The sequence below is a fragment of the Dysidea avara genome, chromosome 15, assembly GCF_963678975.1.
Source record: "Dysidea avara chromosome 15, odDysAvar1.4, whole genome shotgun sequence".
NCBI lineage: Eukaryota > Metazoa > Porifera > Demospongiae > Dictyoceratida > Dysideidae > Dysidea > Dysidea avara.
The window spans coordinates 13,678,026-13,697,071 of NC_089286.1; the positions used below are offsets into that span (position 1 = coordinate 13,678,026).

The window sequence follows — 19,046 nt, forward strand, 5'->3', positions numbered from 1 at the left end:
ATGTTATGTAATATGCATCTGGTAGGGACCCGCCGATTATGCTGGCATAATTTTGAGCATAATAGGTATTTAAAAGCATTGAGCATAATGCCAGCATAATAGGTTAAATATTTGTACGATAGTGTAAATTCTTGCTGAAAAAATGACAATTGCAAAATAAGATCGATATACTCTAATAGAGCAGTCAGTAACTCTAATAGAACAATCAGCACACTGACTGTTCTATTAGAGTATATCGATCTTTTCTCTTACATGCAGGCATGCAGCAAGAATTTATTATTTGTGTTCCAGCCACTCATTTTTTCTTTCTGTACAGTGTTAAACTAGTAGCAAAGCATATGAACTAAGGCATGGACATTGAGCATAATCGAGCATAATAGGTAAATATTGAGCATTAATTTAAGCATAATAGGTGAATTTTTGAGCAGTGCAGCATAGCATAATAGGTAAAATTATGAGCATAATCGGCGGGTCCCTAGCATCTGGTTAATGCAAAGTATTTTATGTTGATATATCAACTTCCTTAGCTATAGAATGTCATCACAGTAAGTTTTGCAGAACCTGATGAATGTTCCAAAAGATTGTAAGTACCCATGTGAAATATATGTACATACTATTGTTGGCTGGTAGCTATTAGTATAGCTGTAGAGCTACATTATATTGTATTGCGTGACCAGCACTAAAAGTCTGACAGCAATTTGTATTATGCTTCCATTGATTTACAATTCTTTAGCTATTTCTGAGAGAGTTATGTCCTCAGATAGGCAATGACTAATGCCTCAAATGACAACTTGTTGATGGTTTGATGGGGTAGTGCGATGCAATACAGTATGGTGTACTGTTATAGTAACACATTAATACGTAGTTTAGGGTTAATTGGCCAATCAACATGGATGGGAAAAGGAAAGGCCTTGCTTGCTATAGCTTAGATTCTGCAGTACGTAGTTGCTGTCAAATTAAGTTTCTAGATTGGAACTGAAAATTAAATCAAAATGGTTAATATTGCGTACCACTTTGTGTGGGCAGTTCAAAGGTGCTGCCAACACTATAATTCTCATATAGCAATATTTTAGACCACAGCAAGTGTCACAACAGTGTTGTGGTTTGTGCAACATTGCACAAGTGCCAACACTATGACACCTCACCTAGTAGATGGCAAGATACTACACTATTTAGTTGAATCATGAGTAATTAATATTAATGATAATAAATACAGATGTAGAACACCACCTTGTTCAGTTAAGTTGTTTGCTGTTTATTTCATGATCCATGATTGAACTTTAAAATGTTACCAAATATTGGAAAACCACCGTGACTGGATGCATTGCTAATACAGAGAAAACATTTACATTTAAAAGCAGTGTACCCTTCCAGCTATGTTTATGGAATTTCCAGAGCTATATTCGAGACCTTTAAAAAAGTATGCGGTGGTCAAGGTAGTGCTTATAGAGTTTCCCACCTTTTATATATATCGAGTACTACAATGGATTGGGGTGGTAAATGAATCCACCAGGCCACAAAATAGCTGTTTATAAATTGAAATATCACAAAAAAAAAACAGATAGCACACATTCAGCTTTCTTATCATCTATCCAGGGTATTTCATCCCTCCACAGTCACCACAGAGTTGTGAACACGTCTGGCATGGTTATACAGGCTGCCAGATAGTCACCTGAAACTGGCAAAATCAGACCAGAATAGTTTAAGGGTTGCTTGATGTGGAGATTAATAGCCTGCAGATAGTGTGGCAACTTCGTGCTGGTGTTGCAATGACTTCAGAGCTGTGGTCCCGGTATATGACGATTTTCTAAAAAAAAATATTGTTTTCTTGTACTAGTCTTGCAAAAAAATGAAGCTGCTGAGTTATGTAAACCTAGTAGTGGAATGGTATATATATAAATATATAACAGTAATGTTACATGTTGTAACTCCGGCATGCCTGTTGTATGAATACCAGTGTAGCACCTCTTAATAAATTTACTGTAGTCTTCTATACACATTCAATAATGCTATGTAGCTGCATAGCTATAAATCATAGTTAATGTATATTTAGAATATATATGTGATTTGAAGAAAGAAGGAGGTCCAAGTGAAAAAGCTATAGAGGACCTTTTAAAGCAATTACTTAGCTACAATATATGCCATTGTAATTTGTAATTCAAATTCAGTAAAATACAGGACGATGCACCTGTACAGCATAACTGATAACATTATATTTTTAGCATAGTGTAGCTAGTAGATTGACTATGTGTTAATGCACTGGTGAATCCGGCAGTCAAAGGTTGCTTGGAACCCCATTTTGGAAGAGAGGGTGTTGATATCCCCTGACTCAAGTTGTTGACATTACCTTTAGTCACTAATCACAATTACTTTATCAGTCAAAGAACTTACTGCAAGACTTGTAAGGCAAAACAAACCCAGCACCACCAGACAACATAACTACCTCAAAAAACATACAGTAATTATCTTTTTTTTTTGGAGCAGCTACTTTTAATTACATTTGAATGCAGAGTGGACACTGAAACAATGCCACTGCAAGTAAAGCTATTTTGGGGGAATCTGATAATTGGAGAAGAGTGCCGTGCAATGCAATGTATAACAGTAAATTTTTGATGAATTAAAGATCATACTCATTCGTTAACTTAATTTCTTATATTAAATTCCCTTGCGTACAGTAATCATTATACTGTATGGTAATAGTATCTTAAAAGTATTTCATCTTTCCTTTTAATTGTATATACTGTTTACAGAAAACCAGCTTGAATCAGCTTCCATCTCCAACACATTATACGTAGATAGTCATTGTACAGAATGTGGTTTTGATGTGAAATGTGGAATGGAGTATGTATATGTATGTATATATGAAATTCTTGTGTTGTATGAGGCAAGGGGCCAAGCTAAGCTGCCTATGAGATTTTACTTTTAGCAATGATTTCAAGATTCCAGGAAAGATCTATTAGCTGATTCCCTCAGATGTGTGTACCTTGCTTTAAAGCAACTGATTCCACCTTTAGTCAGTATTGGAACAGGTATATATTTCAAAATTAATCCCATATGCAGTAGTATATATGACAAGACTACAAATTTACATGTATAAACTGTTCAGTGTTTAGGCCCATGATCTGTTTATGTCAGAGCATATTTGAAATTTTTGAAAACAATTTAACATAGATGAAATAAATATAGGCAGTATCTGTATATAAAAATTATGCTGTGGTAGCTAACACTTTGCATGGGCAGATCAAAGCTACACAGTGAAGGAAATATTTTATAATGTCTAGTAGCTGGTTAGGGCACCACTGTATCTGACATCTTGTTACTATTAGTGTTGTAACAACATACATATAATGGTAAGGTGCGCTTTACATTGTGGGCTTCTATTATTTTAAAATTGAGACACCTGTGGCTTTTAATTAAGAAAAGCACCCTGTGTTTCTTGGTGAAGACATTGGTTTCATGTACTAATGCTAAAGTTTAAACTTCACTTACTATGACTTATTAAGCCGCTTGAAAGCTAAGAACACTATTACAGACCAGATTAAAGATGCATTCAACAAATCAAAGGCCTTTAAAGTAGTATAGGTAAGACATGCAGTGATAGGAATCTTCTGTGGATAAACAACCTCGAAGGAAGGATGCAATAATTGGTCTCAGTGCACATCATGTTTCTATATACTCTTATTAGGATACCCACTGGCACCCTTGAGAAGCCTGTCTGAAAGGAAAGATTTGTTTGGAGGAGTGTTGATGCTCTAATTTTACAGGGCATAATTGTCTATAAGTACCCAAACTTTAATCATACACTTGCAAACAAAACAAGAGCACAAAATAGTTGACAAACAATACTATATACACATCCAAGTTTTAATTTATATTGGTAGTTAATACCAATTATGGTAGTGATCCACTTAGAATATTCATGTGACAGTTAGTTTCAACATTGAAATCGATGTCATATTGTATTAAACGGAGTTATGTTCGTTGGGTTTTCTTAAAACTGTAGATATGAGGAAAAATTCACACTGTATAAATACATGAATATAATATGGTACATATATGTATAAGATAAAGCTCACATTCTGTACTATAAATAACATTATGCTGCTTCAGACAGAATCTACATGTATAAAATTACATACAAACCTAAACGTACAAAGCACAACAGTCAGTTACATAAATATAATAGCAAAGCAGCCTAGTTCAGTGACAAGTCCAGTCACCGTATGTAGAGGTCTAAACTTCAATAACAGTCTCTTCATTGGAAATGACTCCTCTCGGCAATTTCTTACTTCCAAGTAATAGCCGGGCACAGATTTAGCAAACTGGCGGAAGAACCAGGGCATGTCTGGATTGGTGCAACAATTGTTTTGAGTGCCATAGCAGTTTAATCCATCCCATAGCGCGTCTGAACTGTAGTAAGTATTTAGGTTAAATGTTCCAGTGTTACCAGATTCACAGTAGTAATGTTTTCCAACAAATGACGGAGGGTCAGGGCCTGGAAACTGTGCACACAGACAATTGTGAATTCGATCGTCACAGTTATGACTGTGTCCTGATGCATATGTCCACACATGTTTCCGAGGATTTCCTAAAGTTATCGATATCCCATCAACGTACATGTCATTGATAGATCTCTTGTCGTGTGAATCAGAAGAGTAAAAACCATTGGTAGTTCCTTTTTGGTAACCTGTAACTTGACCACAGACCTTGTTGTAGTTAGTGGATAGGTGACAGAGTAACAGCCTGGAGATTGACACACTTTTATAGAGGTGCCTGGCATTACAATTGGACTCCTTGGTGAATGACAAGAATTATCTTGAGACATATCAAGAATAGCAATCCTGGTCCAGCCTCCCTTAACTCCACCACACACTAGTTCTATGTCACAGTAGACTCTAACAGGTGATGTGTTGTTTACCCAATAATATCCTGACCTGTCCCTGCTAGCTTTATTGACCTGGTAAATATCAGCACATGATTTACCAGGTGAGGAAGAAGCACTTCCCAATGCACTACAGAATGCACTACACACTTTCTCCTCACAGCGCTATCCTCCCTGCACATCCAATGATCACTATGAAATACCAACTGAACATCATGTTGATTTTGATCTACAGTGCTCAGTTCTGTAACTGCCTGATCTTGTCTTGCCCTTTTATAACATTCAACAGTGAGACTGGAAACTGTAATGTTAACATTCCAATGTCTGTGTGAAGCTACACAGTAAATGACAATATTTGTGATGACATACTATAACATGAAGCTCATCATGCATATAATAATCTACACTATGCTATTACACTATATCATTTATCACATTAAGTAATTGTGGTATTGTAGACTTTGAACTATACAGAGACAATAATCTTTAAGTATGTAGACTAATTTCATGAATAAAATTAGCTATTTTTAGTTTCTTGTAGTTGATACTTATTTTAGTAACCTTTAATTTCCTTTGCAGTTTTAGAACATTCTCTTAGTGTGACTATATAAATGTGTGCTGTTTGTAATACTTTCAGAGTGTAAATTAAAGTGAATTATAATCTTATTGATGTGAACTTAGCTTAGTAAATTAGCTATTACTAAGATATCACATATTGGCAACGAGGATTTCTATATATACTCATGCTACGGCTACTCATTTTGGGAAACTGCAGAAATTTCAACCTGAATCAGACTCTATCAAGTTATACATGCAAAGAGTAATCTTATACTTTGAAGCCATTGAGAAGCAAGTTGCAGTGTTACTTAGCTCAATTGGTGCTCCTATTTACACTCTCCTAAGCGACCTACTTGCTCCAGCTACACCAGGTGAAAAATCACTTAAAGCTATTTCAAAAGCTCTACTCGATCACTTTGAACCGAAATGCTCCATAATTACAGAGTTTTCATAACATGATCAGACAGCTACTGAGTCAATTGCACAGTATGATGCAACCTTGAGGAAGCTTGCTACTCATTGTGAATTCAAAGGTAAGAAACCTTACATGATCATTTTGTATGCGGGCTTGTCATGAAGCCATGCAACACTGTCTATTAGCCTTGACCTATCCTAAGGCTTTGGAAATAGTGAGGGGGATGGAGTCAGCTGATAAAGACTATAAATCATTTAAGAAGGCTGACACAATCAATGCAATAAGACGCCCAGCAAACCCTATCCGTCAATTTGAAAGCTGCTACGGTTGTGGGCGTTCAAATCACAATGCTGCAAACTGTAAATTTAAAGAGGTTCAATGTCACAACTGTGGAAAGACTCGGCATATCGCCCCGCCTGTCACTCTAAGGTTTCACATACCAAAGTCCCTCAAATTAAATCAACTGGGCAAACAAAAACTCACATCAAAGGCCAAAAGACTCACCATTTACAAGATGATACACAACCACCTGCTGATGAAAATGCTTACAGCAGTGAAGATGAATTTGGGCTCCATAGAGTGGATACTCGTTCTGCTGACCCCATTATTGTTTTGTTATCTTTAAATGGACAGAAACGTGACATGGAGGTTGATATAGGGGCAGCCTTCTCTGTCATATCAGAAACCACAAAACAAGCTTTATTTAGAAACAGAACTCTACACTCATCTAATGTGGTACTCAAAACATACACAGATGACTGCATGAAGATAGAGGGCACACTCAATAGTTTTCAAAAGAACTTGGAAAGATTCAGCCATTCACGGCTTCCCTTCACATAAAGCCAGATGCTACTACACGATTTTTCAAACCACGACCAGTTTCCTTTGCAATCAAAGATGCCATCAGGCAAGAACTTAATTGGCTAGAAAAGCAAGGGATTATCTCTAAGGTTCCTCATAGCCAGTGGGCCACACCAATTGTTCCAGTCCCAAAGAAAGATGGGAAATTTCGTATTTGTGGAGATTACAAAGTGACTGTCAACCAAGCTTTGTCATTTGAAGAATATCCATTACCAACTCCTGAAGAGCTGTTTTCTACCTTATCAGCAGGGAAAATATTCTCTAAGCTAGACTTGTCCTAAGCCTACTTACAGTTGCCAATTGAAGACGACTCAAAACCTTACTTGACTATTAACACTCATCAAGGTCTGTATGCCTACAACCGCCTACAACCGATTGCCTTTCGGCATTTCCTCAGCTCCAGCTATTTTTCAAAAACTGATGGACACTGTCCTACAAGGAATTCCTGGAGTGTGCTGCTATATTGATGACATATTGGTCAGTACCTCAGATGAAGACAGTCACCACCGTATCCTTGAACAGGTGTTTACTCGACTAACTACTCATGGTTTCAGACTGAAACTGAAGTTCTTACTTAAGTCTATTGAGTACTTAGGACACGTGATAACTAAGGATAGTATTGAACCTGTCCCTTCCAAGGTAGAGGCCATTGTGAAAGCCCCACCTCCTGCCAATGTGCATCAACTTAGATCATTTTTGGGCTTGATTAACTATTATGGAAAATTTATTCCAAATTTGTCAACACTTTTACACCCTTTGAACTCACTTTTACAATCAAACAAGAATGGTGTGTGTTCCAAAGCTTTTCAGAATGCCAAGAATCAGCTAACCTCAGCTTGCATACTTACTCATATTAACCCCAATTTGCCAATTGCCTTAGCAGCTGATGCCACTGCATATGGAGTGGGTGCAGTTATTTCTCATATTTTCTCAGATGGTTCCAAGCATCCAATAGCTTTTGCTTCCCGTACATTAATAAGTGCAGAAAAGAACTATGCACAGCTAGAAAAGGAAGCTCTGGCACTGATCTTTGGTGTTAAAAAGTTCCACCGTTACATCTATAGGCGTAATTTCACTCTCATAACTGACCACAAACCATTAGTTACAATCATGGGACCAAAGAAGGGAATACCCTCTCTAGCAGCTGCACGTTTACAAAGATGAGCAATTTTACTGTCAGCATATGACTACACTATCCAATACAAGTGCACTACAAACTATGGTAATGCTGATGGTCTGTCAAGGTTACCATTACCTTCAACACTTCCAGACTTAGATTCTCAGTGTGTAACCACTTTTAATATTGCACAAGTGCAAGCTCTTCCTGTAACTTTTGGAGATATTCAGAAGGCTACCAGGCGTGATACCATACTTGGCAAAGTCTATCGTTATGTACAAGAGGGATGGCCTACCAAGGTACCAGAGGAACTTCAACCCTACAAACACTGTGAGAATGAACTTGGTGTTGAGAATGGCTGTGTGATGTGGGGTATGCGTGTGATTGTTCTACAGACACTTCATCCACAAGTATTGAAATCTCTTCATGCTAATCACCCTGGAATTACAAGAATAAAGGCAATTACACGAAGCTACTTTTGGTGGATTGGACTAGACAAAGCAATTGAAGAATTGGGCAAATCTTGTCAATCTTGCCAAGCTAACCAAGCCAATCCGGCTGCAGCACTTCTACACCCTTGGATTTGGCCTGACACCCCATGGAAACGTATTCATGTTGACTTTGCAGAGCCATACTTGGGTCACATATTTTTTATTGTTGTAGATGCACACTCAAAGTGGTCAGAAGTAGAAGTGATGTAAAGACCATTACCTTGTGGTGTGACTACTACCTCTGTAAAGATAATTGAAGTCCTAAGGTCACTGTTTGCTCGTTATGGATTGCCAGAACAATTAGTATCAGACAATGGTCCTCATTCACATCTGCAGAATTCACACAATTTCTAGAAGGCAATCATATTAAACACATTCTCAGTGCTCCTTACCATCCAGCCTCAAATGGCCTTGCTGAACGCTTTGTACAAACACTGAAACGTACCCTGAACGCTAGTTCCAATGATGGCAAATCATTTCATCACCGTTTAGCAGAATTCTTGTTTGAGTATCGTGCAACTCCTCATGCCACCATTAATGTTGCTCCTTGTGAACTGTTCTTCAAACAAAACTGAGAACATATTTTGACTTAATGATGCCAAACACTAAACAACAAGTGACATCTAAACAAGTAGATCAAAAGCAATATCATGATAAACATACCAGATCACAACCTATGTTTCCAGGCACTACTGTATTTGTCAGAGAATACAATGGACCACACAAGTGGATACCTGGTGTGATTCTACAGAAACTGGATCCAGTGACTTTTAGTGTTGCAATTAATAATGGTAGAACTGTCAAACGTCACATAGACCAACTACGTCATAGTATAGTCACTCCAAAGGCTATAGCCACACCTGCTACCACCTCATCTGACTCTATTGACATTGACACTTATTCACGACCAGAGGATACCACTGTCTCTGAAGCTACCACTGAACAGCATACCACTAATCCAGTTACAACAACGTTGACCTCCTGACCGTCTTACGCTACAAAGGCTACAAAGGATAGTCACTCCAAAGGTTATAGCCACACCTGCTACCACCTCATCTAACTCTATTGACATTGACACTTATTCACGACCAGAGGATACCACTGTCTCTGAAGCTACCACTGAACAGCATACCACTAATCCTAAGGCTACAAAGTCACTCTTGACAGCGGGAGGAGATGTGGTATTGTAGACTTTGAACTATATAGAGTCAATCATCTTTAAGACTAATGTTCATGAATAAAATTAGCTATTTTTAGTTTCTTGTACTTGATACTTATTTTAGTAACCTTTAATTTCCTTTGTAGTTCTAGAACATTCTCTTAGTGTGACTATATAAATGTGTGCTGTTTGTAATAATTCCTGAATGTAAATTAAAGTGAATTATAATCTTATTAATGTGAACTTAGCTTAGTAAATTAGCTATTACTAAGATATCACAGTAATGAGCTTCTAAGTTTGCAATATATTGACAGCAAAAACTCTTTGCATACTCCATGTTGAATTGATGCATAATACGGCTGATAGATATTCAGAATTTTGTTGACTAAATACTACCATGCATGCTCAGCCAGAGTAAAGGTTAACCTTTACTACTTTAATTATGTAAAGGAGGCTGGTCATACAGCTTTATCCCAACATTGTTTAAAAGTACTTATCCTGGACTGTATGACATGAAATGTTGATTAATGGTAACTGATGTAATGAGGCATATTGTATTATGGCTTAGTTTGTTCAGTCCATGTGTGTAGTTTAGGTTAGGTAATCCTAAGGCTGCAGCACATGTTGCTGTAGACCTTCAGTGCTGGTCACTGTAAAGCTTTGATACAATATTGAATATGTAGATTAGAGTAGTATGGCATGGTAGCTTGTGAGATAGTACATCATGTTTGGAGTTTCAACAGACGCCCCAAGCATTATTTAGTAGAAAATTCGTAAGCCAGTACGTTATGTATTCAGCTAGTTCAGCCCATTACACAGCTTTACAAACAGAAAACTGCACGAAAAGCATTTCTAAAATCAATTCAGCTACTACGGAAAATACGGAAAATTCACTTGTCAAAACACACACCCCAACTATCAATGAGTGAAAAGCTAATGTATCATTACGGTTTACGATGAACATGTTACAAGTAAAGAATAGCACGAGAAGTGCCTCTACAATCACTGTAGACACTAAGTCTTGCACTGAAGCCATGACGTGTGTACCACAAATTGTCACCTACGCGGCAGTAGAGAAAGGAATGGGACACAAAGCGGTTGGAGAAAAGGCACATCTCAGGACCAAGCGACATAAGTAACCAGTCAGTAGAAAATGCTGTTAAATACGAAATTTTGAATTTCATAGTAACTTGATGGAAAAGTACAAGTTTTACCTAAGTTGCTGACCACTTTATGCAGGTTTTTTTATAACAGCCACTTGTATATAAAGGCCAATACTTTCTGGTTCAAAGGTGACCATTACACACAGGTTCCATACTGTCTATTGCTGATCTCAAATCCACAACTTGATGTAGCTCAACCACACTCTCCTACGCATGTATGCAACATACGTACTAGTTGACTCCAAATTTAACAAGGTCTTAGTGATAACCTACATGCACCACAAACCTCAACCAGTATTTGTTTCTACCCTACTGCATATAAGACTTTGTAGTGATTGGAGTCTCTAGACTTTCCAAAAATTATCACACTTTATGTCACCAGAAGCACTCACATGATAAACCGTTGAGTACTCTATTTATACCATGTCATGCAACAATGACATATGGGTTTGTACTGGTCTATGACATCAGCCAATCAACAACTCTTAGTGTAGCCAATTAACTTGACCATGTGCTGATGTGGTTGGTATGAGTAAACTGTTGGTCAGTTGGTTAACCACTTTATACCAGCATGCTGTAATTGCTTTAGTAAAATTATTTTTTTTATGCATTATCTTTGGTAATGACAGCATAAAGACGTAGACTCTAATTTTGAAATGGCTAATACTTTGCTAAGTTTACGTTTGGCTGCATACGTATGTACGTATCTCCCTTCTCATAAACTACAGCACACTGACTTAATGGCATAATTACTTATATCAAGAACATATGTAGAAATTGGTTGATCATGAGAAGTACGTATGGTAGAGTCCCTCTACAAGAAGTTTCAAATAAAGGACAATATATGTAGCTACATATTATGTCTTTTGAGGTCTCAATTAAAAATCAACACCAGGCTCTAATGTGCACATAAGTACATTGCATACACAAACACAGACATAGAGAAATCTCTAAGTCTCGGTGAGTTTATTACGTACGTATTTATATGTGACTGGAGTTACAGAAAGGGGTCATTCACATACAGCCCCACACATCAAATTTTGCAACTCCATAAATAGGAGTGTGTTTACATTATATCACTTTAATTCCACTTCCCTACAATAAGTTGTGGTTTGGATGTATATACATGACTACACGACCCCTTTTCAAAATCCAGTCATATACTCACTTTGGGATACTGAGCCGACAGCCATCATTATGTTATAGTTATATCCCGGTACGAGGGTGATATCATTGTTATTACACGAGTCCGAGGCGGAGCCGAGGACGAGTGTAATAACAATGATATCATCCGAGTATATGGGTATAATTGTTTTATATCCCAGTGCGCAGGAGTGCGCAGAAGTTTACGGATAGTAAATAAAGTTCCGGTTTGAGTTCCTGTCACTGTGCTCAAGATTTCGTCCGAATTGTGTGGAGATTCTACTTCGTAGCTACAAGAGAGACCTTACATACTGCCTACAAACTGTAGCGAAGGGCGGTGTTATGAAGCAGCGGTAATCGCCTTCATCAGAAATTGGTATGGTGGTGTCGCGTGGTGTGCAAGAGAAAAATAAAGACAAACAAGTGGCTACCATAGTCCAAGATAGAACGATAAAGCTAGAGGAAGTTAGTTCTTCACCATACTGACCGTTGGGAGTGATTGCTGGAGCGAAAATCGTCATGGACTATTCTTGACATTTGTTAAACTAGCTATCACGGTATTGGTAACTTGTAGTGTTATTGTGTAAAGGATTAACAGTTTTCTTGTAAGATTTAGGTAGTTTTAAGTGCTGTATTGGTGTGTTTTGTATCAATACTTCCTTATTTGGCTCTTTGTTCCATTGGTAAACAATGCCATTCGTGGTTATTATGATGTCACGAAAGAGACTGAGTGGCTCCGCAACAGGGTGATAAGTTAGTTATCACTGGGTGATAACTAATATATCGTACAGTAGCAGCGCCGTTCTGTCTAGCTGTATGGTAGTTATAACCCAGCGCGGCGCTTTGATATTCCCACGCACTGGGGTTTAAGTATACTTACTGTACATTACATACAATGTTGTATATGCAATGAAACAAAAGCTCTATCATACTAACAGAAACAAGTATGTGTATATACAAGTATTGTAAATGGCGGTTTTTGGAAGGTCCAATGCACATTCTTGATCCCACTGAGATCTCAACCAACAAGGACCCTGAACATGGATAATCAAAGATAACCAGCATACCATATGATGCATGTGTTGTGTATAATGCCATAAACATTGGTATGTACGTACGTACATACGTACCCACCAAGGGCAACCACGTTGTGAGTACTTGAGTGAGCAATAATTGCGGGTGTTGTAAAATTTTGCTAAAAGGGTGCGTGGCATTTGTATCACTCTCTAGTGTCCTATATGTGAGCTGGTGGATGGAAAAAATACTCGCAAGTGGTACACACACTACACCTCATTAGTAAAATTTCAAATACACACACACACACACACACACACACACACACACACACACACACACACACACACACACACACACACGCACACAATCTTTGCTCATGACATTGAGCTTCTACTGTCCCAGTGCAAAGAATAGGCTTAGCAATCACAACAAAACCTTGCATAAGTAGCATGCGTCCACCAAAAATTATCACTTTTTTTGTCATGCATGTTTGTGTCAATTATGTGGGTGGTTGTATTATTAGGGCTATTAGAATTCCAGCCAATTTCTCTGGATGGTGGGAAAAGCTAAAGTAAACTGATAAATATTTTATGGATGTATGAAACTAGATAGATATGTACCAGTCCCAATTTTGTGGAGAAAAATGAAGCCATTATGAAGAATTAACAATATAAAACGAAAAATTGTGGTAATCATTAACTTGCCTCTAATGGTCCCATTATTTATCAAAGGACCACAAACAATTATCTGACATGGTAGATTTAAATTTATTACTATGGCATTTACCACTGGAGGTACCTGGTCCCAAAGGCTAGTACTATTCTGGTTGCAACAGAGGAGGATAGAAATAATATACAGTAACTACCGTTAATTGCGTATTTCTAATACCAAAATGAAGATAAAAGTGATAGAACTGTTCAAGCTACAGCCACACTGCTTTATTTATGTATCTTCTGCTTCTTGTGATGAACAGAGGAAAGACAAGTATACAGACATCCTACTTGATTCTTTGTACGGCCAAGCTAGCAGTGTCCGCTTTCCTTGTATTCCATGGTATAGGCTTATTGTATTAGCTTGTTTGAGGATATTTTGTTTGATTACAAGCACTAAAGGTATTTTAAGAGTGCGTAATACGCATCGTTTCCACTGTCAAACTTGTGGCACAAATGTCAAGAGCAATTTTATGTCTGGAGTAATGAGGATGATTGGGTAGTTACACATATAGTTTCAGTATAAATGCGCTCATGAGTACGTGTCCATTCTCCTGTTATCATAAGTAAATGCACCTTGTTATACTAAACAATTAAAACTTACATGTGGTTGGAATTCTGCAGCAATGAAAGGGATGATGCTACACATTGAATGAACTCTGCAAGGCATTTGTTCAGTGATTGAGTTTATCATCTGCCTCATCACCATCTGTCATGGTTTAGTCATAAAATGAGCAGAAATCCTTGGATCCATGTATATCAGTTTGATACAGCTGAGCTCTATTATCAATACATACATATACATACATAAATAATTAAATGCGATTATTACAAGTGCAAATTTTGCACACCAAATCTATGGATGGTTCACAGTGTGTTGTTTTGAATATTAGGTAGCAGCTAAATGCTACATAGCTAAATAAGGTACTTGCCAGGTTTTTCGTTTAGTACATATGATTCTATGTCGATGACTGATTAAAAAACTTTAAACATTTCAACATTATATGTAAACGATACTTTGATTTCAGTATGATCCCCTATCGTGTTGTGGGATATAGGAAATTCCAGTAAACACCTGGTTTTACCAACAAGTCAAATTTTAAGCACTTGCAGCAAGATGACTCCTTAAAAATATGCTACGAGGCTGCAAAGCAAGTATTTGAATCAGTAGGATTTAGTGACCAGAATTACTCGGAACACATAACCTGTTATCCAAAATATTACATGGACTAAAATGTTTAGATGATGTAACAGGGTGCAGCTGTAATCTGACTGGAAAGGTGATCAATCAATTTTGCCTAGAAAAACAAGCACCAGGTGCTCAGAGTATCTTATACCATTGAAAAATACATGAATGGGTCAACAATAATCATTAATCAGAGCAGGGATGTGCCTGGAGAGGTCAGAACTAACTGCCACTGGCCACTACAGAACCTCTACCCCTACACAAACTCACCCATATTTAAACTCGGCACAGGTAGCCATTTGAGCTCGCATTTGAGTATGTCAAGTGCAGGGGCGTAGGCAGGATTTCCAAAAGGGGGGTTCTGCCCTAAGTATAGAATCTCCACAGCGGGGGTCGTGTACACGTGTATTCTTATAAATTCATTCGCAATAGCGAGTAGAGGTACTTGAATTCCTCTGCCTGAAGACCTGTAGCTACCCATTTCAGTGGACTTGTGTAAGTTAATTCAGTTCTAGTTAACCAGTATCACGATTTAAAAAACTTAACTCTGAAAAGGGGGTTCGTCCGAACCCTTTGAACCCCCCCTGGCTACGCCCCTGAAGTGTACAACACAATATTATTTTTTTGTTAAGGAAGCTCTCACCTAGTTCTGACTGGGAAATAACTTCCAACGATCGTCGCTTCATAGTGTGCCAGGGATGTTACCAACGGATCTCACTCGTGATCTCATCTTTCACACCTCTCACCTGGTACTGCACGAAAATATTAGAAATGCATTTTTAGCGCTCGAATCTCGTGATGGAAACTTCGTGACCTTCGTAATTTTTAAGCAGTGCTGCAGCTATTGTAGGGGTTACTACCAGGGGGAGCGATTATTTCAGAGCCCGATCGACCGACGGAAAAGACGCCCGTACGAGATTTCATGACAGACTCAAGCCGGCCAATGATGATGCAACACTGATGCTGAGTAGTTGGGTAAGCCATGCATTGTTAAGCCCCACCTAACGGCTTGGCCTAGGTGTGACTTGACATTCAGTCGTTTATGAGTATTTCTGGGTGATGAAATGCAATGCATATCAAAAACTTTTGCAGTACGTTATTAAAATGACCCAAAAACACATAAAACGTATAAAATGGTTCATGTGACTGATTTTAGTCTACTTTTGAACATTGCGAAGTAAAGCCCAGCTAATACAGACAGTTACGCACCCTTTAAGAACTCTCGACATAAATTTTAGCAGTTGTAAACAGTCCACTTTCTACCATAGATTGGCAAATCTTTCCAATACACATTATATTGTAGGTGTCATGTATTACCAAGACTGTCGGATATTATGCTTAACCAATTAAGTTTATTAACTGATGTGGTCAGAAATACCGCCTAACCTTCTCCATATCTTGTTCAGAATTGTACCAAAGGGCTCTTCGATTTCTTTGTGGAGATAATGTTTGAAGTTTATATCATTGTGACTATGTTTCTTACATGGGGTTAGTGTTTTTGAGCCTTATTAAGTGTAGAATTCATCTATAAGTCATAAAAATAGTAGCTTTGTAATTTCAATGGTTATTTTTGATATGTTGAGAATTTACTGAATTACTTCTGTATCTGGCAAGAGTATGCACTTTATCAAGTCACTCCCAGTTGATGCATGGATCAAATAGTTTGATCAAACCTTAATTGATCAAAGCACAGGTACATATCAGACATCACTCCTGTGGACAAATGAGTCAATTGAGCTTGAATTTGTCTTTTCTACAATGTTTTAGACTACAGCAACATGAAATACTCAAATTTAATTGGCTACTTACAGGGATCTATTTTCTGTAGATCCGTGGTCCATGTCACAATAGATCCCTTCTCTGCAAGCGATAGAAAATATGAAATTACGCACGGCAATGCATGGGGTTTAAATGGGTAGGGAATGCTGTGATAATTAGAGGGAGGCATAGTGGGCTCGTTTATATTAATTGAACACTACAATTCCTGTGTCACAACGAGCTGTGGTCTAAATTAGTTAGACATCAAAACACAGTATTTAGTAACCCGAAGGCCCTATGTTGTGGCGTCCAAGAGTACCCTCTAAATTCTGTAGTACCCTGTGTTTCGATGTCTAACTATTATATAGCAATCTATAGTAAAATTATTTTATATCTATTTGGTATATTTAGCATCAATTTAACCCTTTATTATCGAATGGCTAATATATTGCCATAACGAGTGCCCTTTATAAACGGAGCCATAACTCCTTTTTCCTAGGGGCCACGAAGCTGAAATTGCTACCAAACTGCTCAGAAGGACCGGGCGCTTCTAATGAAGTTTACCGTTTGGCGATAGGAAGAAGCATGAGCAAGTTATAGCACTTGGCAATACAAAATCGCGTATACAAAACAATAATACTGTACCTGTTTAAAACTCCATGTTCGCCTTCTCCCTGCTACTAGGAGGCTTTAGTTAGAATTACTCCATTCCCCACGTGATAAGGATTCTAAAAATAAATAGTGTGATGTCATCGCGTTGATTAGTAAGATGGCGGCGCCCATTTTTCAATGCCATGGCGATACGGAGAAGATACGCTTTCTTCACTTCATAGCGCGTGAGTTGTGTGTGTGATCTGTAAGTATTCTAGCTGTGTTGGTAGAAGAGAGAGATGGCTATCAAACGGTATATAGCTTGATGGATAATTAATGGGTGGGGTCCACTCGTATCGCACACAGTTCACACAAGCCATAAAAGTTTTCACACTTGCGGTTTTGTAAAAAAACTTCGGTAATAAAGGGTTAATACTATGCTTGTCAGCATCTGAGATAAGGTTTTCAAACATTGCTAATAATATACAGTGTATAGCATTTCACTACCAACTCACCCCAATGTTGGAACCGGGTCAGGTCAACTGGGCCACACATTTTGTATGGGTCATCCCGTTTTATACATTATCCGGGTATGACCAGGATTGGATCATGTGAGATGTGAAAATTTGAATTCAAAAAATAGAAGTCTAGTGATGCATGCTACTTCTTTCGTAGTCACGTACTATCTACAAGTATGTGCGGAGCCACGCCCCTTATTTAGTATGCACAAATATGCTATCTACATACAGTGTAGATTATAGAGGGCTTTGGTAATCTAATCGATTGCTTTGATGCGATTGCAATCACTAATCGATTGCTTTGGTAGGAGTTTACCCTTGTAGCAAAACCAGTTTTTGTGCAGGGATACTATGGTGTACTGAAGCACGAAGCCATTCTTAACCACACAAAGCATATTCTGCAATTTCTGCTGTCTGTAAATTTATGAGGAACCACGCCCTCCGATTGATTAATAGACCTACGTATTAGTTACGTATGTTATAATATATACTTTATGCTATTGAAGTAGTCTGGTGCTTTCACTCGCATAAAGCTTTCTGCAAAAGGTTAGGTGCTGCCAGACTATTATTAAAGTGGGTTCTCTGCGGGCACCTTGGTTTTATTTGTCCGGGTTAGTGATTCATCTGGGTCGGTAGTAGTGAACCAGTTTCAATGCTTTATTAACATCTGTATACTTTAAAAACTTGATCCCACAATTGACTGCTATAAGCAGCATTATTATAAGTTACGTAGCTCGACTCCATCAGTAGCACACAGAAATTTATGGATGGTTGCATTTGTGTAAAGTGCACTGCAATCAGAATTACAAGTACGTACCTGTACTAGGGGCGGATCTTTCTCTGTCTGTTGATTATACAGTGTGAGTGTGTGTTTATGTGTTTTAAAACCACTCTTATAACGCAAAAAAAATCAATGTTCTTCAATCAATTACCTGCAGCGCTTCGTAGCCTCCCACTCTCCGTATACCTCAATGTTCACCCCTCAACATTGTCCAAGTAGTTTATTATCAACTCAAAGTACGTATAAATGGTTTGATTTGGTTGGTCGTTTTTGGGTGGTAGCATGATGTGTGTGAAATTTTTGACAACAAAAAATGTTTCTTGCTCTGGAGCTCACGACAATGACAGCAGCAGCTGAGCAGAGGGTTGGCAATAACCAGTGCTACCTTTGCTCTTTACGGGTTTCTGTGGTTGATAAAAACTGCCATTCGTGACGTACTAACTGCACTATCTACATGTATGCCCTAGGAGTAGCTACTGTAATACAGTACAAGTGTAACAAAAAAAAGTAAAACTTTCAGTATGAGTAGGGACTGCAATAAAAAGCACTGAAACAAGATGCTGAGGTGAAGCAGAACAACTGAGTGTATGCATTTCAATCCCTACTTTAGCCTGATTAGGGATTGAAATGCATACACTCAGTTGTTCTGCTTCACCTCAGCAGCTTGTTTCAGTGCTTTTTATTGCAGTTCCTACT

General features: G+C 38.0%; 2 long non-coding RNA genes across 3 annotated transcripts in view; one reads left to right on the plus strand and one right to left on the minus strand.

Annotated features, from left to right (window-relative positions):
• Nucleotides 1-4,787: 4,787 nt before the first annotated feature.
• LOC136245054 (uncharacterized) lies at nt 4,788-15,474 on the minus strand. 2 transcript variants are annotated; one of them, XR_010695718.1, is made up of 3 exons: nt 15,346-15,474; nt 14,121-14,296; nt 4,788-5,216 (listed from the first exon to the last, which is right to left on the minus strand). It is a non-coding gene; the product is annotated as an uncharacterized lncRNA (long non-coding RNA). The 2 variants fall into 2 exon arrangements; XR_010695717.1 differs by lacking the exon at nt 4,788-5,216 and adding an exon at nt 12,634-12,823.
• The window catches only part of LOC136245055 (uncharacterized), a 39,789-nt gene continuing 36,181 nt past the window's right edge, over nt 15,439-19,046 (plus strand). Inside the window, exon 1 of the long non-coding RNA XR_010695719.1 lies at nt 15,439-15,677. This is a non-coding gene — a long non-coding RNA (uncharacterized lncRNA). The remainder of the gene's footprint in view (nt 15,678-19,046) is intronic.